General features: G+C 36.9%; 1 protein-coding gene and 1 pseudogene across 1 annotated transcript in view; one reads left to right on the top strand and one right to left on the bottom strand.

Annotated features, from left to right (window-relative positions):
* The window catches only part of SYN2 (synapsin II), a 192,614-nt gene that overhangs the window by 72,890 nt on the left and 96,299 nt on the right, over positions 1 to 23,425 (top strand). The gene's annotated exons all lie outside the window — the stretch shown is intronic.
* LOC118523787 (small ribosomal subunit protein eS6 pseudogene) lies at positions 14,448 to 15,319 on the bottom strand (annotated as a pseudogene).

Genomic DNA, 23,425 nt, shown 5'->3' with positions numbered 1-23,425 from the left:
TCTCAAACTCAACACCCAAAAAACAAATAATCAAGTCAAAAAATGGGCAGAAGATATGAAAAGACACTTCTCTGAAGAAGACATACAAATGGCTAACAGACACATGAAAAAATGTTCATCATCATTAGCCATCAGGGAAATCCAAATCAAAACCACACTGAGATACCACCTTACACCAGTTAGAATGGCAAAATTAATTACTTTAAATGTAAATGGACTAAATTCTCCAATCAAAGACATGGAGTGGCTGAATGGATTAAAAAAAAAAGATGCATTTATATATTGCCTTTAAGAGACTCACTTCAGAAGTAAGGACACACTGGGGCACCTGGGTGGCTCAGTTGATTAAGCGTCTGCCTCCAGCTCGGGTCATGATCCCAGGGTCCTGGGATTGAGCCCCACATTGGGCTTCCTGCTCAGCGGGGAGCCTGCTTCTCCCTCTCCCTCTGCTGCTCCCCCTGCTTCTGCTTTCTTGCTCTCTCTGTCAAATAAATAAATAAAATCTTTTAAAAAAAGAGGTAAGAACACACAGAGACTGAAAGTGAAAGAATAAAGATATTCCACACAAATGGTAGCAAAAAGAAAGCTGTTGTAGCTATACTCATATTAGACCAAATAGACTTTAAAACAAAGACTATAATAAAAGACAAAAAGGAGCACTGCATAATGTAAAGGGGTCAATACAGCAAGAAGATATAACGTTTATAAATTTTCGTGCGCATAACATAGGAGCACCAAAATATGTAGCAAATATTAACAGATCTAAAGAGAAATTGATAGCAATACAATCGTAATAGGGGATTTCTAAACCCCACTTCCATGAATGGATAGATCATCCATACAGAAAATCAATAAGGAAATATCAACTTTAAATAACACATTAGACCAGATGGATATAATAGGTATATACAGAACATTCCATCCAAAAGCAATAGAATACACATTCTTCTCAAGTACAAATGTAACATTCTCCAGGTAGATCATGTATTCAGCCACAAAACAAGTTTCAGTAAATTCAAGAAGATTGATCATATCAAGCATCTTTTCTGACCACAGTGATATGAAACTAGAAATAAATTATAAGAAGAAAACTAGAAAAAATACAAATTAAACATGCTACCGAACAAGTACTGGGTCATAGACGAAATCAAAGGAGAAATAAAATATTAGAGACAAATGAAATAGAACGTACCAAAATTTATGGGATGCAGTAAAAGCAGTTCTAAGAGAGGAGTTTATAGCAAACTTGGCCTACCTCAAGAAATAAAAGAAATCTCGAATAAACTATTTAACTTTACACCTAAGAAACCAGAAAAAGAACAAATGAAAGAACAGGAGAAAAAGCCCAACATTAGTAGGAGAGAAATAAGGATCAGTGTGGAAATAAATGAAGTAGAGACTAAAAAGGCAGTAGAAAAAAATCAATGAAACTAAGAGCTGATTCTTTGAAAAAAAATTTTTAAAGTTGACAAACATTTAGCTAGACTCACCACAAAAAAAGAGAAGGCTCAAATAAATGAAATCAGAAATGAATGAGAAATTACAACTGATACCACAAAAATTCAAAAGATCATAAGAAACTGCCATGAACAAATTATACACCAACAAATTGGACAACCTAAAAAAATTAAATTCCTAAAAACATACAATCTTTCACGACTGAACCATGAAGAAGTAGAATATCTGAATAGACTGATTATTAGTAAAGAAATTGAATCAGTAATCAAAAACCTCCCAACAAACAAGAGTCCAGGACCAGATGTCTTCACTGGTGAATTCTACCAAACATTTAAAGATTTAATACTATTCTTCTCAAACTCTTCAAAAAAACCTGAAGAGGAGAGAATGCTTCCAAACTCATTTCATGAGGCCAGCAATACCCTGATACCAAAATCAGACGAGAACACCACAAAAAAAGAAATTTATAGGCCAATATCTCTGGTGAACATAGATGCAAAAATCCTCAAGAAAATATTAGCAAACTGAATTAATCAATACACTAAAATGATCATAAACCATGATCAAGTGAAATTTATTCCAGGGATGCAAGGATGGTTCAACATTTGCAAATCAATCAGTGTGATACACCATATTAACAAAATGAAAGACAATAGGATTATTTTAAGAGATGCAGAAAAATAATTGACAAAATTTAACATCCATTTATGATAAAGACTATCAACAAAGTGGGAACATACTTCAACATAATAAAGGTTGTAATAACAAACCTGCAGCTAATACCATACTCAATATTGAAATGCTGAAAGCTTTTTCTCTAAGATCAGAAATAAGATAAGGATACACACTATCCCCACTTTTATTCAACATAGTATTGGAAGTCCTAGCCACAAGAATTAGGCAAGAAAAAGAAATAAAAGGCATACAAATTGGAAAGGAAGAAGTAAAACTCACTATTTGCAGATGACATTACACTATATAGAGAAAACCCTAAAGACTCCACCTAAAACCTGGTAGAATTAATAAATGAATTCAGTAAAATTGCAGGATATAAAATTAATATATAAAAATCTGTCACATTTCTGTATACTAATAATGAACAATCAAGAAAATCAAGACCAATCAAGAAAATAATCCCATTTATAATTGCAACATAAAGAATAAAACATGGAGGAATAAATTTCTTCCTTTTTAAAAATTTTTATTCAAATTCAATTTAATTAAGATATAGTGTATTATTAGTTTCAGAGGTAGAATTTAGTGATTCATCTGTTGCATATAACACCCAATGCTCATTCCATCAAGTGCCCTTAATACCCACCATCCACTTACCCTGTCCTCCCAACCACCTCCCCTCCAGCAACCCTCAGTTTGTTTCCTATAGTTAAGAGTCTCTTATGGTTTGTTTCCCTCTCTGTTTTTGTCTTATTTTTCCTTCCTTTCTCCTATGTTCATCTGTTTTGTTTCTTAAATTCCACATGAGTGGAATCATATGATATTTGTCTTTCTCTTACTGAGTTATTTTGCTTAGCATAATACCCTATAGTTCCATCCATGCCACTGCAAATGGCAAGATTTCATTCTTTTTGATGGCTGAGTAATATTCCATTGTATATATATGCCACATCTTCTTTATCCATTCATCCATCAATGGACATCTGGGCTCTTTCCATAGTTTGGCTGTTGTGGACATTGTATAAACATTGACATGCCACGTGCCTCTTCAGATCAGTATGTTTGTATACCTAATAGTGCAATTGCTAGGTCATAGAGTAGCTCTATTTTTAACTTTTTGAGGAACCCCCGTACTGTCTTCCAGAGTGGCTGCACCAGTTTGCATTCCCACCAACAGTGTAAGAGGGTTCCCCTTTCATGTAGGAATACATTTAATCAAAGAGGTGAAAGACCTGTATACTGAAAAGTATAGGACATTGATGAAAGAAGTTAAAGAAGACACCAATGAATGGAAAGATATTCTGCGCTCATGGATTGGAAGGATTAATATTGTTAAAATGTCCATACTGCCCAAAACAATCTATAGATTCAATGCAATGCATATCAAAATTCTAATGACATTTCTCACAGCTAGAACAAAAAATTCTAAAATTTGTATGTAACCACAAAGACCCCAAATAGCCAAAATAATTTTGAGAAAGAACAAAGTCAGAGGTATCACCCTCCCTGATTTCATAATGTACTACACAGTTATAGTAAACAAAACAGAATGGTATTGGCACAGAAACAGACACATAGATCAATGGAACAGAATCAAGAGCCCAGGAATAAACCCATGTATATATGGTCAATTAACTTCTGACAAAGGAGGCAAGAATATACAATAGGGTAAGGACCCTCTCTTCCATAAGTGTGCTGAAAAAACTGGACATCTAAATGGAAAAGAATGAGACTAGACTACTGTCTTACACTGTTTACAAAAATCAACAGAAAATGGATTAAAGACTTGATTGTATGACCTGAAACCATAAAACTCCTAGAAGAAAACAGGTTGTAAGCTCCTTGACATTGGTTTTAGGGCTGTTATTGTTGTTGCTTGAATCTGACTCCAAGGGAAAGGGAAAAAGGCAAAAATAAATTATCAGGACTACATCAAATTAGAAAGCTTCTCCATAGCGAAGGAAACCATCAACAAAATGAAAAGGCAACCCACCAAATGGGAGAAAATATTTGCAAGTCATATATCAAAAATGGGTTAGTATCCAAAATATATGAAAAACTCATACAACTCAATAGCAAAACAAACAAAAACAAAAACAAACAATCCAGTTAGAAAATGGGCAGAGGATCTTAATAGACATCTTTCCAAAAAGATATACAGATGGCCAATGGGCATGTGAAAAGATCACTAATCATCAGGGAAATGCAAATCAAAACTATAGTGAGATATCACCTTATACCTGTCAGAATGACTATTATCAAAAAGATAAGAAATAGGAAGTGTTGGCAAGGATGTGGAGAAAAGAGAACCCTCATGAACTATTGGTGGTAATGTAAGTTGGTGCAGCTACTATGGAACGAAATATGGAGGGTTTTCTAAAAAATTAAAAATAGAGGTTTTATGATCTAACAATTTCACTATTGGGTACCTATCTGAGGAAAATAAAAATATTAATTTGAAAGATATATGCATCCATATATTCACTGAAGCATTATTTACAATAGCCAAGATATGGAAACAACTGAAGTATCCATCAATGGATGAATGGGTGAAGAAGATGTGGTATGTATATATGATGGAATACTATTCAGCCATTCAAAATGAAATCTTGCCATTTGCAGCAACATGGTTGGACCTTGAGGGTATTATGCTAGTTAGTCAGCCAGAGAGAAACAAATGCCATATGATTCCACTTACATGTGAAATCTAAAAAACAAAGCAAGCAAACAAACAAAACAAAACCCAGACTCATGGATAACAGAGAACAGATTGGTGATTGCCAGAGGGGAAAGGGTGAAATGAGTGAAGAGGATTAAGAAGTACATACTTCCACTTATAAAATAAAAGTCATGGGGATATAATATACAGCATAAAGAGTATAGTCATAATATTGTATTAATTGTTGAATCACTGTGTTGTACACCTGAATCTAAAATGTCCAAAAAGAGAGATGACACAATAGAGTTGAAAGTATACTAAATAGAGAGTCTGAAGACTCAAGTTGAAGTACTGGCTCTGTCACTTCCTTGCCAGTAAAACCTTGAGCTAGTGAGTTAACTTCTCTGTGCCTTAGAATCTTTAGCTGTAAAATAAGAGAGTTGGACTAACTTTCAAGTAACTGAGACTTGGCAACTCAGAAGTAAGGGAATGGAGCTAGAAGCCCCTGGATGGAAAGTCATCTGGGATGACAGCAGGGATAGCAGGATGTTCCTGGCCAGGAGCCTGATAATGAAGCATTACTTCTTGTTGTACCTTGGCCTAACTGAAGTGTGGTATTTTATCCTGATTGTGCCTCTGAAAGACTGGTTAGGTAGTGCTTTTCTAACTTTCTTCCCACAGCTATCCCTAATGACAGAGGAAGGCAAACTCCAGGTTTTTGTGGGAGAGGGGAACAGTACAGCATTAAACAGTCTACTTCAAGTTGAGCAATAGATATATTTAAAATGTTATATTAAGACAATCTCACGGAAATTAAAAAAATTCTATTCTGTAACATATTTTTGTTTTACTATCAACATTGAGTTTTACATTATTTTTAGGGAAAAGAATATTCAAAACTATTTCCTTTGTCTCTTCTGCTCATAATCTCAGTAGACAGAAGGCCTAAGTCTGGAATAGTGATAGACACTAAACTGTTTATAGTAGTTTATTTTCAGAGGAGAGATAGAAGAGGACTTTCAGTTAAGTTTGTATTTTTATATTGAACTTACTGCAAGTATATATTCAGAAAAAGTAGAATTTTTAAAAACATCCACCTTTTCTCCAAAAAATCATTGCATGAAATTGGTATTACAGGAAGAGTATGCATATTCTGTGGAGATATGTACTTTTTGACACATTATTCCAATTTAAGGAGCATGGGGCTATAGGAGAAGATGACAACTTTGCGCTAAACTTTTCTCAGAAATATTTTGACATTGTAGAGCCTAAGTTATAGTTTTTAATGTTAGTGTTTCCCAGACTGTTTGCTTTGACCTGTATGGGCAAATTTGATTATCCCAACTATGGAGAGGAGAGGTGTGATTGTTACAATCTTTTTGAGAGGCAGCATGATGTAATAGGAAAAGGACTGGGCTTTGGAGTAAAAAAAATTGTTATTTATGTTTCTGTATCTATCTGTGCAAAATGCCAAAGAAGTTGAGTTCTGTTTTTGAGTTACAAGACCTTGGCAAACATCTAAATTCTCTAAACTTCCATGATTTTATTCAGAAATGATCCCTGCATCCTTTGAGGGTTGTTTTGAAAATTAAGTAAGATAATATATGCATAGGGCACCTGGGTGGCTCAGTTGCTTAAGCAACTGCCTTCGGCTCAGGTCATGATCCTGGAGTCCCAGGATCGAGTCCCACATCGGGCTCCTTGCTCAGCAGGGAGTCTGCTTCTCTCTCTGACCCTCCCCCCTCATGTGCTCTCTCTCTCTCTCAAATAAATAAATAAAATCTTAAAAAATATATATATATGCATAAGTGCCCAACATAGCACTTGGCACATACTAAATACTTAACAAACTTTCTTTTCCTTACTTCTTTCTTCTTGTTGAGGAAGCACTTTATTCCTTTCAAAAAGCTTTCATATTCAAGGTCCGTTTTGATCCTCACAGCTCAATTGATGATTATCCTTACTTTAAAATAAGGGAAGGTGAGGGATGTCCACTTGCACCACTCTTATTTAACATAGTACTGGAAGTCCTAGCCTCAGCAGTCGGACAACAAAAAGAAATAAAAGGCAACCAAATTGGCAAGGAAGAAGTCAAACTTTCACTATTTACAGATAACATGATACCCCATATAGAAAACCCAAAAGACTCCATGAAAAAAATTGCTAGAACTGATACACTAATTCAGTAAAGTTATAGGATACAAAATCAACATACAGAAATCTGTTGCATCTCTATATGCCATTAATGAAGAAGCAGAGAAATCAAGGAATCAATCCCATTTATAATTGCATCTAAAACCATAAGATATCTAGGAATAAACCTAACCAAAGAGGTAAAAGATCTGTATGTACTCTGTAAACCATAAAGCAATTATGAAAGAAATTGAAGATGCCACAATGAAATAGAAAAATATTCCATTCTCACGATTGGAAGAACAAATATTGTTAAAATATCTATTCTACCCAAAGCAATCTATACATTTAATGCATCCCTATTAAAATACCAGCAGCGTTTTTCACAGAGCTAGAACAAACAATCCTAAAATTTGTATGGAACCACAGAAGACCTGAATAGCCAAAGCAATCTTGAAAAAGAAAAGCAAAGCTGAAGGTATCACAATTCTGGACTTCAAATTCTATTACAAAGCTGTAGTGATCAAGACACTGGTACTGGCACAAAAACAGGTACATAGATCAATGGAACAGAAAAGAAAACCCAGAAATGGACCCACCGCTATATGGTCAACTAATCTTCAACAAAGCAGTAAAGAATATCCAATGGAAAAAAAGACAGTCTCTCCAACAAATGGTGTTGGGAAAACTGGACAGAAACATGCAAAAGAATGAAACTGGACTACTTTTTTACACCATACACAAAAATAAATTCAAAATGGATGAAAGACGTAAATATGAGACAGGAAATCATCAAAATCCTAGAGGAGAACACAGGCAGTAACCTCTTTGACATCAGCTGTAGCAAATTCCTACTAGATATGTCCCCTGAGGCAAGGGAAACAAAAGCAAAAATGAACTATTGGGACTTCATCAATATAAAAACTTCTGCCAGTGAAGGAAACAATCAATAAAACTAAAAGGCAACCTACGGAATGGGAGAAGATATTTGCAAATGACATGTAAAGGGTTAGTATCCAAAATGTGTAAAGAACTTATCAAACTCAACACCCAGAAAGCAAATAATCCAGTTAAGAAATGGGCAGAAGACATGAATAGACATTTTTTTCCAAAGAAGACATACAGATGGCTAACAGACACATGAAAAGATGCTCAACATCATTCATCATCAGGGAAATACAAATCAAAGCTATGATAATACCACCTCACACCTATCAGAATGGCTAAAATTAACAACACAGGAAACAACAGATGTTGGTAAGGATATGGGGAAAGGGGAACCCTCTTATACTGTTGGTGGGAATGCCAACTGGTGCAGCCACTCTGGAGAACAGTATGGAGGTTTCTCAAAAAGTTAAAAATATAACTACTCTACAATCCAGCAATGGAACTACCAGGTATTTACCCAAAGGATACAAAAATACTGATTCAGAGAGACACATGCACGCTGATGTTTATAGCAATATTATCTACAATAACCAAATTATGGAAAGAGCCCAAATGTCCACAGGTGAATGGATAAAGAAGTGGTGGTATATACATACAATGGAATATTCCTCGGCCATAATAAAGAATGAAATCTCGCCATTTGCAATGACATGGATGGAGCTAGAGAGTATTATGCTAAGGGAAACAAGTCAGTCAGAGAAAGACAAATAGCATATGATTCCACTCATATGTGGAATTTAAGAAACAAAACAGTGAACATAGAGGGGAAAAACAAAGGAGAGGTAAACCAGAAAACAGACTCTTTAACTATAGAGAACAAACTGAGGGTTGCTAGAGGGGAAGTGGGGGGGGGATGGGTTAAATGGGCGATAGGTATTAAGGAGGGCACTTGTTTGGATGAGTACTGGGTGTTGTAAGTGATGAATCACTAAATTCTACACTTGAAACTAATGTTACACTATGTTTACTAACTGGAATTTAAATAAAAACTTGAAAAAGAAAAAAAAATAAGGGAAGGTGATGGGGCAGGGAAGGTGACTTATTGAGATCACTTTCAATATAAGCAGAAGAGCTAGGACTTGAAGCCAGGTTTTTTGATTTGCCACAGGGCTTTTATTTTGTACTTAATTTGGTGGAATTTCTTTGGTATTTAAATTGGATTTTGGGTATTATTTATGGTATTTAGTTCTGTCAAAATAATAAAATCTCAAGACTTAGTGGAGACTTAATAGTGGTCTAGCCTCTGTATCTTGCCCCTTACTCAACAGAGGAATTGACCATCAAATAAATATAAGGCAGCAGCCTATGTAGAAGTGTTTAAAGCATTACTTGGAAGTTGTGAGACATAGGGGTATAGCAAAATGAACATCAAGCCTTCTAATAAGAACTTCTGGATTTGAGTTTCAGAACTACTTTGGCCAAGTCACAAAATAATTGTACAGAATAGGTATTAACCATCAATAGAAGGAGATGTCACCATAAAGGTAATTAAGGCAAATTACTACAGATTGGTCATTATTTTTGCCAAGGAAAGTTTTTTTTTTTTTAAGGTGAGTTTTTTCCCCCTTAAATATGTTATCTTTAAGTCTTCTTATATATCTAAGATCATTTATCAGTGGCTTCTTGGAATTTGAGCTTTTTAGGGTCACCTAAGAGGAATTAGTGGGAAAAAATTGGAACTGTTATCACTGCTAAATGGAGCGCCAGCATTCAGACTTTCTTCACTATGTTTTAAAATGTGGTTAGATAATAACCCTAAAGATAATTAGGGCTTATATCCAAGTATGGAAAAAACTATGGGCTCAACTATGTGCTCTCCATTTTTCAAGAGATAGTTGAGACGAAATCTCTGCTTTCCAAAAGCTCAATCTAGTAGGGACTACAGATATGAATGCAATTAGCCATAATAAGTGAGAGAAAGGCTTGCTTGGGGAGATACCAGGAACACAGAGGAAGAAGTAAATAACCTACCAGGAAGGGTCACATCAAGTGACTTTGAAGGATGAGTAAAATTTTTTGAGATAGACAAGGGACTCTGTTGGGGATGGGGTTGATTATTCTGGCAGAGAAAATAATATACATAAAAATGCAGAAGCATTAAAGTGCATATTTTTAAATAGTAGATCTTATGGTATGACTTGCTACATGGAATGGAGTTGGCAAGGATGACTTCAGAAAAGCAGGCTGACATGCAGAAGAATGAAACTGGACCATTTCCTTACACCACACACAAAAATAGACTCCAAATGGTTGAAAGACCTCAATGTGAGACAGGAGTCCATCAAAATCCTAAAGGAGAGCACAGGCAGCAACCTCTTCGACCTCAGCTGCAGCAACTTCTTCCTAGAAACATCGCCAAAGGCAAGGGAAGCAAGGGCAAAAATGAACTATTGGGACTTCATCAAGATAAAAAGCTTTTGCAAAGCAAAGGAAACAGTCAACAAAACCAAAAGACAACTGACAGAATGGGAGAAGATATTTGCAAATGACATATCAGATAAAAGGCTAGTATCCAAAATCTATAAAGAACTCATCAAACTCAACACCAAAAGAACAAAGAATCCAATCAAGAAATGGGCAGAAGACATGAACAGACATTTTTCCAAAGAAGACATCCAAATGGCCAACAGACACATGAAAAAGTGTTCAATATCGCTCGGCATCAGGGAAATCCAAATCAAAACCTCAATGAGATACCACCTCACACCAGTCAGAATGGCTAAAATTAACAAGTCAGGAAACGGCAGATGTTGGCGGGGATGTGGAGAAAGGGGAACCCTCCTACACTGTTGGTGGGAATGCAAGCTGGTGCAGCCACTCTGGAAAACAGTATGGAGGTTCCTCAAAAAGTTGAAAATAGAGCTACCATATGATCCAGCAATTGCACTACTGGGTATTTACCCCAAAGATACAAAAGTAGGGACCCGAAAGGGTATGTGCACCCCGATGTTTATAGCAGCAATGTCCACAGTAGCCAAACTGTGGAAAGAGCCAAGATGTCCATCAACAGATGAATGGATAAAGAAGATGTGGTATATATATACAATGGAATATTATGCAGCCATCAAAAGGAATGAGCTCTTGCCATTTGCAACGACGTGGATGGAACTGGAGGGTATTATGCTGAGTGAAATAAGTCAAACAGAGAAAGACATGTATCATATGACCTCACTGATATGAGGAATTCTTAATCTCAGGAAACAAACTGAGGGTTGCTTGAGTGGGGGGTGGGGTGGGAGGGATGGGGTGACTGGGTGATGGACACTGGGGAGGGTATGTGCTCTGGTAAGCGCTGTGAATTGTGCAAGACTGTTGAATCTCAGATCTGTACCTCTGAAACAAATAATGCAATATATGTTAAGAAAGAAAAGAAGAAGAAGAAGAAGGTAGCAGGAGGGGAAGAATGAAGGGGGGGAAATCGGAGGGGGAGAAGAACCATGAGAGACGATGGACTCTGAAAAACAAACTGAGGGTTCTAGAGGGGAGAGGGGTGGGAGGATGGGTTAGCCTGGTGATGGGTATTGAGGAGGGGACGTTCTGCATGGAGCACTGGGTGTTATGCACAAACAATGAATTATGGAACACTATATCTAAAACTAATGATGTAATGTATGGGGATTAACATAACAATAAAAAAAATTAAAAAAAAAAAAAAGAAAAGCAGGCTGGATCAAGGTTGTAAAAATCCTTGAAAACCAGGCAGAGCTTGACTTGAAGACATTTTTTAAAAATCCAAAGAGTGACACGATCAAATAGAGCTTTTGGAAGATCATGTAGTATGGCTGGCTGGGCCTCGATTTTCTGAACCTTTGAATGCTGGGAAGGATAGTACTTCAGGCCTTTAAAGATTTTTATTTGTCAGAGAGAGAGAGAGAGAGAAAGAGAGCGCACAAGCAGGGGGAGGGGCAGGCAGAGGGAGAAGCAAGCTTCCTGCTGAGCAGGAGCCTGACGTAGGACTCCATCTGGACCCTGGGATCATGACCTGAGCCAAAGGCAGACGCTTAACCAACTGAGCCACTCAGGCATCCCTACTTCAGGCCTTTAGAATTCACTGCTTGCTTGGAATCGGAGATTCTTAGAATTGGAGGGGATCTTAAGTGTTATTTAGTCTAGTAGTTATCTGTCTTATGCATCAGAAATTCATGCAGAACTTTTAAAAAAAAATTAAGATTCCCAATTTCCACCTTAGATCTCTTTACTCAGACCCTCCATGTTGGGATCCTTGATTTTTCTTTTAATAAATTTTCCAGGTGATTTTCATAACTAGTCAGAGCTGTGGAACAATGTTTGAGAACCACAGGTCTAGACCAATCCTGTTTCTCATCCAATTCCCACCACTTCATGAGTGGAAAATTTGTTTCCAGCTCTCCTGTTTCTTAATTCATGTCCAGGACTTAATTCAATCCACCTTCACTTCTCCAACATTTTCTTGACCTGGTATTTCCCTTTATATACCTATTTTCAAACAAAAACCAAAGCAAAATGAACAGCAACAAAAGTACCCAGCCACTTATTGTCCACTATTATACTCCTGGGTGCTTATCCATGTTTACCTTATAATTCTTAAAATAACTGTGTGGAGGGTATTGTTATTCTGATTTCTGAAGAGGTTACATAACACTCAAGGCCACATAACTTGTAGGTGACAGAACTGAATCTTCAAACCGAGGTTGATTCTGTGCTTTATTTAATTTTTTCTGCTGCCTCCAATGTCACCTTCTATTGTGATTCTGCTGAGTAGACCTCCTCTTCATCAATGATGAGATCTACAAATTTAGGTTCTCAGATCCAGTCTAGTCTGAAGGTGTTCCACCATGTTCTCTTCTAGCCAAATCCTGTCCTAATCATGTCCTTGTTCCTTCTTGAAGTCTTCTTACTATACTTCTATCTATTGAGCCTTTCCAAGCCCATCTGAATTCAGAACAGTTATTAGCTATGCCACTTACTTGGAATCCCTTTCACCACTCACATTATTTCATCTCTCATATATTATTTCTTATGTCCTTAACCAGACAGTAGGCTTCTTGAGATAAGGGACTGTATTTCATGTATCATTGTGTTCTACATCCTAGGTGTTTCAAAATGTTTTACATAGTTGGTACACAATAAATGTTTATTGATTGACCACCTGGAATATTTGGGAGATGAGAGAAGGGATTGTTGGGTCAGAATTTGAGGTGGCTTTTGAAATCATCTTTTAGGTTTCTTGACCAGTACCAAAGAGCTTTTGGAGCTCTGAAAGTAGCTTATAATATTTTTCCTTTTCCTACATTTTCATCGCTTTTCTCAGCAGGGGACCTAATGACATTCCTTCTCTAGGTTCTGTTGGCCATCCTAATAACTCTTCCTCTCCTGGTCCACCTTTGACCTTGAACTTACCACTTCCTGCTTTGGGCCTGTCCCTTCATTAGTAAAATAAGATCAAAGTAATCATTAGGTATCTTTTCAGCTCTAATATTCTATGGTGCCATAGTCCAGAAGCTCTGTTGAATGATGAAGGAAATTACTTATCACATTTCCTTGTCATTGTAGAAGCCAAATTGGTTTGATGAACAGGTTCTGTAGAATAAAAACTTCTTCATCCAAGCCCCAGACTTAATGGGCATATTAGTATTGGTGGTCCCTATAGGTTTTTTATCAAAGGAAACTTCAGACATAGGGATGGTGATATCTGTCAGTGTTAGCTGCAACTGAGAGATATAAGCTAAGAAAATGTGATTGACATCATTAGACAGTGTGATATTACTCTCAAAGCACACCCCAGCATCTGAATTATTTTTATCTCATGTAGGTCAGAGTCTAGGTCTTGTTCCCTTTCCCTGGGAAGGTGGGTAGGTAGACAGTTTAATGATGGTTTTTTCCTACCAGGACATTTGGTTTTAATAATGGGCTCAAATGTTTCTTTGTTCCATTGGGAACTTCAACCGTAATAAGGAAACTTAGTAGTAAAAATACTTTGATTGGGAAAAAATAAGCACCTTTTGCTGAAATCAGGTTGCTCACATCACTGACCCTGAGCATTATTCTTCTTTCCACATCCGTATTCTTTTTTTCTGAGTGTCCTGCCCCTCTTTGCTGATATCCTCACTAAATATCCTAACTGTACTAATAGGTCCTTTTCAAAAGCCCATTCCCATGTCCATCTCCCCAACAGCCCTTTATCCTTTCTCTATAATTCTAATATAAGAAGCCTCTGTATGCAATTTAATGCTTAGTTCTCTACTGTCTTCCTATATTATTATCTCATTTATTATTATCTCATTGTATTATCTCTATATGTCTCAATGTGTGTTCATTTGTTTTCTTAAATTATTTGCTTTTTGAAGGCAAGGAGCTATCTTTGTTCATCTCCATAATCCTAATATCACTGAGATGGCCCCAGAAACAGTATAGAGGAGGGAGTGAAGGGAGTGCAAGGGACTTAACATTTATTGAATTTATGCCTTGTATTATGGCTGTGTACCTTATTGTTTATTTTTCAATCTTTATGACAGCCTAAAGTTAGGAAATATTAAGTCCATTTTACTCCTAAGGAAACTTGACACCAGAGAGGTTAAGTCAGGGGGAAGGGAGGTCAGAGGCGGTGTGGAAACAGGCATATTTAGTATTAGATTCCTCCCTCTCTGCCATTTACTTTTTTTTTTTTTTTTGGATGTCTGATCTTATTTATTTGTCACTCTTAGAAAATCTCATTTTTGACTGGACTCAGACTTAGAGGTAGAAGCTCTCATAGAGGACAGCCTCTGTTTCTTGGCAATCTGTTCCTGGCATTTTTCTTTGGCCTCCTTTATTCTCTTAGCCAAAAGTTTAGCATATTCTGCAGCCTCTTCCTTATTTTTCTTAGTGCGCTGCTTCTTCAAAGCAATACGCCAACGTTTGTGCTGGAGGACATGTGGAGTAACAAGATGCTGAATCTTAGGCGCTTTGGTTCTAGGTTTCTTACCTTTTTGTTTAGGGACTTTCTCACAACATACTGGCGGACATCATCTTCTTAAGAGAGATTGAAAAGTTTGCAGATTCTGCTGGCTCTTTTGGGCCCCAGGCACAGTAGTATCAGTGAGTCCAGGAATATCCTTCTCCCCTTATTTTACAATGACCAAGTTGAGAACACTGAGATTGGCATCCACAATGCAACCCCGAACAGATTTGTGCTTTCTCTCTCCAGTCCTCCTTGGTCTATAGCAGCAATGCCCCTTACTCAGCAGCAGGAGGACACGGCCATGGGTCAAGACACCCTGATTCATGGGGAAGCCTTGTTTGTCATTGCTACCACTGATTCAGACCACATAACCCTTCCATTCTTCACCCAGAGCATCAGCAGCAACTTCTGTGACCATACACTTCTCATAAAAGGTACAAAGTTTGAGTTCATCGTCCACTTCAATGAGTTTCTGGCAGCCAGTAGCTGGGAAAGAGATGTTCAGCTTCATCCTGAAGCAGCCTACCACCTCCAAGGCACCACAAAAAAGAGGCCCCTCTGCCATTTACTTTTTGTTTTACCACAGTAAGTTATTTAACCTCTCTGAGCTTCAGTTTCAAGATGGAGATAAAACTACCTTATTGGGTACTTGTGAACCTTAATGAGAAAGATAATATAAATAAGGAACCTTTGGGTGCTTGGCCCATAAGCAGCTAATAAATGAGACATTTGAAGATAGAATGGACAGGACTTGCTATTGGATTGGTTGTGTACACAAGAGGAAAAAAATGAGGCATGACTCCTGGTGTCTGTCTTGAACAGCTGAGAAAATAATGATATAATTTACAGAGAATCTGGGACACTAGAAACAAAACAGTTGTGAAAGGGAAATGACTAATTTTGAGATGTTGAATAGGTAATTGAATATGCAAGTCTACAGCTCAAAGGAGTGATCTGAAACAAAGATATATGTAAAATCTGGGAGTTGTTGGCCTGTATGTGGTAACTGAAGCCCTCAGGTAGAAGAGAAAGATAAAAAGCAGAGTTAGAGTATCTATATTCTGTAAAACTTCAATATTTAAAAGTGAGTAGAGAATAACTGAACAAAGGCAACTTAAAAAGGTAGCCAGATGGGTTGGAAAACCAGGAAGGTATAGTGTCAGAGAAGCCAAGAGAAGAAAACATTTTAAGAACGAATTATTACACATGGTATCTTTCTTTTTCACCTTCCATTTACTCTTCAGCCCAGTACAGTCTGGCTTCTACACCATCCCCTCAACTGCACTGAAATGGCTCTTTTCAAAGGACCATAATCCACAGTTGGACACATTTAGTGGGCATTTCTCCATCCTCACTGAACAGCATTTAGCACAGTTGACCATTCCCTCTTTCTTTCCCTTACTTCTGTGGCTCTTCTTTTTTAGTACCCTTTCATAGTTATTCCTCCTCTACCTGATCCCTAAATGTTGGGATTCCTGAGGGCTCAGAACCAAGCTCTTATCTCCTCTCTTTCTGAAAATTCTTTTCTTAGGTGATCTCAACCATTGCTATAGATTTGTTATGACTTTTTTTTTTTAAAAGATTTTATTTATTTATTTGACAGAGAGAGACACAGCGAGAGAGGGAACACAAGCAGGGGGAGTGGGAGAGGAAGAAGCAGGCTTCCTGCTCCTCCCTTCCTTGCAGGGAGCCCGATGTGGGGCTCAATCCCAGGACCCTGGGGCCATGACCTGAGCCAAAGGCAGAGGCTTAACGACTGAGCCACCCAGATGCCCCAATTTGTTATGAGTTTGATCTGATAACTTCCAATTTTTTTTTAAAGATTTTATTTATCTGACAGAGAGAGACACAGCGAGAGAGGGAACACAAGCAGGGGGAGTGGGAGAGGGAGAAGCAGACCTCCCGCCAAGCAGGGAGCCTGACGCGGGGCTCGATCCCAGGACCCTGGGATCATGACTGAGCTGAAGGCAGACGCTTAACGAATGAGCCACCCAGGTGCCCCCTTTTTTTTTAATGATTTTTTAAAAAAATATTTTTATTTATTTATTTGACAGAGAGAGAGAGAGACAACGAGAGAGGGAACACAAGCAGGGGCAGAGGGAGAGGGAGAAGCAGGCTTCCTGCTGAGCAGGGAGCCTGACATTGGGCTCGATCCCAGGACTCTGAGATCATGACCTGAGCCAAAGGCAGACACTTAATGACTGAGCTACCCAGGCGCCCCAACTTCCAAATTTTTATTTTCAGTAAGACTTCTCCAATGAGCTTCAATTTTCTGCATGACATCTCCACTTACATGATATGTATATATATATATATCTCTCTCCCAAACAGAACTGTTGAATATTTTCCCCTTCAAACCTGTGTCCTCTTCAACACTTCTTTTCATCTTAATAAATAGTGCCACTGTCCAAACCAGTCAAGCTCGAACTTTGGGGTAAGCTTCACTCCCTGTCATTCTTGACAACTAACACCAAATCAAATGTGTTCTATTTCCAGACTATCTCAAATTATCACATTTCTGTCTGGTCTAGGTCCTATTAGTTTTCACCTAGCCTCCTATCTACTTTTTATGCCTTCAGTCTTGGCTTCCTATAATTCTTTCTCCATACTGCAGGGAAAGAGATCTCTTAAAAATATAAATTTGGTATGGCATGTATGAGTTAAAGATGAAATTAATCACTTTCACATTAAAACATTCTTGCTGGTTCCTTCAGAATCCTACAGCAGGTTAGGGGGTGGCTTGGAAGAGAACCCAGGTGTCTAGAGAACCAGTCCAGAGCTCCAGAAGGACACTTACTAATAGGATTCCAAGTGACATTTTCTCAAAGTTAAGTAAAAAGAAGGCACATGGCTTTTCTGTTTATTCTGTTAATTATAAGACTTCTGCTATTAGATTTATATTATAAAATTCATTTGTGATCATCAGCTTTTGCTTATGCCTGAGGGCTCAGTGCCTTTGATGAGTTATCAGCAGAGTGAGAATCAATTCAAAAAACATTTCCTCAGTTCCTTCTCTGTGTTAAATTTTAGGTATACAAAGATGAGTAAGGTCTATACCTTATATCTGTCCTCAAAATTCACAGTCTAGTAAAGCAAACAGGGTAGATTAAATATTAGCTATAATAAATGCATATAAAGAGGGCTGTAGAAGAAGATGTAGGAGTGATTGATTTGGCTCTTGGGTAGATGGAGTGAAGACCTAACAGAGGAATTAACACTTACACTAGATCATAAAGGATGAATTGGCATTTGCCATAACAGAGAGAGGGCATCTTGGAAGAAAACATGATCACAAGCATAAAAATACATCAGATAATGTTACGGAAATACTTCATAAAATTACACAGTGACTCTAAATCCCAGAGGAAAGAAATTGTGCACCAGAATATAAAGATTCTGAGGAAACAGAAATAAGGAAAAGTGAAAAGTGGATCAAGTTAAGAATTGCCTAAGTCAAAAAGGAAACAGTTATGTCAGTGAGAATGATGGATGCAGCTATCTGACAAATCTCTCCATAAAAGTGATGTAATCACCTTTATGAATCAGTAGGGGAAAAAAGCAATGTGCTTTTTGGGCAAAACTTGTCAAAATCTACTTTGTCAGAACTGTGGAAATTAACTATAGGTCTACAGCAATCCAAAGAGCATCTTGAAGAAAAATGGCTGAATCTCCATGAGACTGAGGATGGAGCTCCTTCAAAGTCCCATATCCAAAGAATTGCCATTATTTGACTTGCTTGATGGTTCCCTGGAAGACTCCATTTGTAAGGCTTGTCTTTATTGACCTGACTGGAAACTTGCCCAGTGAGAAAAGTCTTTTCTCTGGGGGCATTTTCTAAAAACAGTCAGTGGCAATGGCTTATTTAACATCATGGCTGCCTGAAGTAGTAGAAACTTAAAAGGAAAAGTTGAGGAATGAGATGTCCATAGAAGACTTCAAAAAGCTCTGGAATATTACTTGCAATTTAGAAGGCCATGCACATGTGCAGGGCTGTGTGTATGTGCAGGATTTGTAGGCTACAGCAGAGTTGTAAGCTGCCTAGCTGAGTATTGAAGTCCTATCCCAAGACACAGAGATCCTTCAGGAAAGACTAGACTTATTGGTTCCAGGCATTTAAGGAAATCTCTGTTCAATTATTAACAGACCACTAAGCTAAATGAGCAGAGACTTTACTGGCTACACACAAAGAATACAGACTTTTCCCATCGAAGTCACTAAACAAACAGCAGCAGTAGTGCTTTGACTTATTCCCATGTGATCTCATTTATATGTGGAATCTAAAAAAGAAAAAAGGAAAACCAAAACAAAACAAACCAAGGTCAAAGATATAGAGAACAGATTGGTGATTGCCAGAGTTGAGGGATGGGGGTGGGAGAAACAGTTGAAGAGGGTCCAAAGGTACAAACTTCTCATTATAAATAACTTATGGAGATATAATGTACAGCATGTTGAGTATAATTAATAATACTGTACTGCATATTTGAAAGCTGCTAAGAGGGTAGATCTTAAAAGTTCTCATCACAAGAAAAAAATTGTAACTATGTAAGGTGATGGATGTTAACTAGACTTATTGTGGTGGTCATTTCACAATGTATACAAATATTGAATCATGTTTTACACCTGAAACCAATATAATGTTATATGTCAATTATACCTCAATTTTAAAAAAGAATTAAAGGAAAATATGAGAATTATGTATACCCAAATAGAGAATAACAATGAACAGAAAAATATATAAGGGTATATAAAATACATATAAAAGATACATAGATATATAAAGATATATAGATATATAAAGGTATATAAGATAGACATTCTGCGGTTTCAAAATACAATAACTGAAATGAAAAATTCACTAGAGAGGTTCAACAGCAGATTTAAGCAGGCAGAGGAAAAGAATCAGTGAACTTGAAGATTGTTCAATTGAGATTATATAGTCAGAAGATTAGAAATAAAAAAGAAAGAAGAAAAATGAACAGAACCTCCAAGACCTGTGGAATATCATCAAACATACCAACATAAACATAATGGGAGTCCCAAAAGGAGAGAGAGAAAAAGCAGAAAGAGTATTTGACAAAATAATGGTAGAAAACTTCTCAAATTTGATGAAATACCCAAGAAGCTCAATAAGCTTCAAGTAGTATAAAGTCAAAAGAGATATACACCTAAATCATCATAATCAAATTATCAAAGCCAGACCCAAAGATAATTTTGACAGCATAAAAAAATATGACAGCATAAAAAAAACTCATCATGTATAGGGGACCCTCAAAAAGATTAACAGCTTATTTTTCATCAGAAATGATGGAGGCCAGAAGGCAGTGGGATGACATATTGAAAATGCCAAAAGAAAAAAGACTGTCAATGAAGAATTCTATATCCAACAACATCATCATTAAAAAGTGTAGGCGAAATTAAGACATCCCCAGATTAACTGAGAGAGAGAGAATGAGCAAGAGAGAGAGGGTGGGGAGAGAGAATGAATTCATTGCTGTTAATGAATAGATTTAAAATAGATTTAAAGGGGCACCTGGGTGGCTCAGTCATTAAGCGTCTGCCTTCGGCTTGGGTCATGATCCCAGGGTCCTGGGATCGAGCCTGCATCAGGCTCCCTGCTTGGCGGGAAGCCTGCTTCTCCCTTTCCCACTCCTCCTGCTTGTGTTCCTGTTCTCACTGTCTCTCTGTCTAATAAATAAATAAAATCTTAAAAAAAATAGATTTAAAGTCACAGATAGGTGGGGGATGGGGTAACTGGGTGATGGGCATTAAGGAGGACACATGATGTGATGAGCAATGGGTGTTATGTGCAACTGATGAATTACTGAACTCTACATCTGAAACTAATGACACACTATATATTAACTAATTGAATTTAAATAAGTTAAAAAAGAGAAAAAAATAAAGTCACAGATAGTTTAAAAGTGAAAGCGTGAAAAATATATGCCATGCAAATAGTAACCAAAAGAGTGGGAGTGGCTATACATATATTGGGCAAAACAGACTAGACAAAAATTGTAACTAGAAACAAAAAAGGATATTATATATTGATAAAAGGTCAATCTATCAGGAAGATATAACAATTATAAACATACATCTAAATATACAAAGCCTCAAAAAAACCCTGACAGAATTGAAGGAAGAAATTGACAGTTCAATAATAATAGTTGAAAACTTGAGTACTTCACTTTGAATAATGGATATATTACCTAAACAGAAGATCAATAAGGAAATAGAGGACTTGAACAACACTAAAAACCTACTAGATCTAACAGGTATCTATAGAGCACTTTACCTAACAATGGAAGAATGCCTGTTCTTCTCTAAACATATGGAACATTCTTCAAAATAGACCAGACATTAATCCATAAAGCAAATCTCAATAAATTTTAAAGAATTTAAATCTTACAAAGTATGTTCTCCAACTGCAATGAAATGCAATTGTAAAGCAATAACAGAAGGAAATTTAAGAATTTCACAAATATGGAAACTAAACACATTCTTTTTAAATTTTTTAAAAAGATTTATTTATTAGAGAGAGAGTGAGAACAAGCAGGGGGAGAGGGAGAGGCAGGCTCCCCATTGAGCAGAGAGCCCAATGTAGGGCTAGATCCCAGAATCCTGGGACCATGCCTTCAATGGCCTGACTGAGCCACCCAGGCGCCCCAACTACACACATTTTTTTTTTTTAAGATTTTATTTATTTATTTGACAGAGAGAGACACAGTGAGAGAGGGAATACAGGCAGGGGGAGAACACGAGAAGCAGGCCTCCCATGGAGCAAGAAGCCTGATGTGGGGCTCGATCCCAGGACCCCGGGACCATGACCTGAGCCAAAGGCAGACGCTTAAAGACTGAGCCACCCAGGCACCCCCAACTAAACACATTCTTAAACAACCAATGAGATAAAGCAGAAATCACAAGAGAAATTAGAAAATACTTTGAGATTAATGAAAACAAAAACACAGCATACCAAAATTTGTGGTATGTGGTTAAAACAGCGCTTAGAGGGAAATTTATAGCTGTACATGCCTATATTAAGAAAAAAGAATGATTTTAAATGAATAATGATCCATTGACCTTAAAAAAAATGAAAAAAAGAGCAAACTAAATCCAAAGCAAGCAGAAAGAAGAAAGTAAAAATTAGAGTGGAAAGAAATGAAATAGAGAATAGAAAAACAATAGAGAAAAATCAATGAAACCAAAAGTTGGTTCTTTAAAAAGATCGACAAAAATGGACAAATCCTTGCTAGACTAAGAAAAAAAGATACAAGATTCGAATTACTAAAATCAAGAATATAAGAGGGGACATTGTTATTGGTCTTGGAGAAATAAGGATTTTATTAGAACACTATGATCTCGGGCGCCTGGGTGGCTCAGTTGGTTAGGCGACTGCCTTCGGCTCAGGTCATGATCCTGGAGTCCCGGGATCGAGTCCCACATCGGGCTCCCTGCTCAGCAGGGAGTCTGCTTCTCCCTCTGCCCCTCCCCCCTCTCATGCTCTCTCTCTCATTCTCTCTCTCAAATTAAAAAAAAAAAAAAAAAAAAAAAAAAAAAAAAAAAAAGAACACTATGATCTCTTATGCCAATAAATTAGATAATCTAGTTAAAATGGCAAATTCCTAGAAAGACACAGAGTGCTGAAACTGACTCAAGAAAAAATAGAAAATCCAAAGAGACCTATAAAATTAAAGAGATTGAATTAATAATAATTTTTTAAATTATCCCATAAAGAAAAGCTTAAGACCAGATGGCATCGCTGGTGATTTCTGGCAGATATTTAAAGAAGAATTAACACTGATCCTTCACAAACTCTTCCAAAAAAATGGAAGAGAAGGGAGCATTTTCTAACTTACCCTATGAGGCAATATTACCCTGATACTAAAACAGGTAACACATTATAAGAAAAGAAAACCACAATACTCCTCATGAACATACATACAAACATCCTCAACAATAACAGAGAATTGAATTTGGCACCATATAAAAAGGATTATATATCACAGCCAAGTGGGATATATCCCAGGAATGTAAAGTTAGTTCAACATATGAAAATCAGCCAATATAATACACCATACTAATATAATAAAAGCCCACATGATTATTTCAATAGACACCAAAAAAGCATTTGACAAAATCCAACACTTTTCCTGATAAAAATGTTCAATAACCTAGGAATCAAAGGGAACTTCCTCATCCTGATAAAAGACATCTATAAAAAATCCACAAGAACTATCATACTATTATCATCATACTGGTGAAGGAAAGCTGTCCCCCTAAGATCAGGAACATGACAAGGATGTCCACTTTCACAATTTCTATTCAACTGGAGATTCTAACCAGGATAATTAGGTAAGAAAAAGAAATAAAACACTTCTAGGTTGGAAAGGGAAAATTCAGTTGCATTTCTATGTGCTAGCAACTAATCATCTGAAAATGAAATTTAGAGAACAATTCCATTTATAATAGCATCAAAAGGAATAAAATACTCAGGAATAAATTTAGCAAAGGCACAAGACTTGTACACTGAAAAACTATAAAACACTGTTGAAAGAAATTAAAGAAGATCTAAATAAATGGAAATATGTTTATGGATCAGAAAACTGTTAAAAGATGACATTACTCTCCAAATTGAT

This window comes from Halichoerus grypus, chromosome 1 (genome assembly GCF_964656455.1).
Source record: "Halichoerus grypus chromosome 1, mHalGry1.hap1.1, whole genome shotgun sequence".
NCBI classification, from domain to species: Eukaryota; Metazoa; Chordata; class Mammalia; order Carnivora; family Phocidae; genus Halichoerus; species Halichoerus grypus.
The sequence above is the reverse complement of the archived record's forward strand: the minus strand, read 5'-3'. Positions and strand labels throughout refer to the sequence as shown.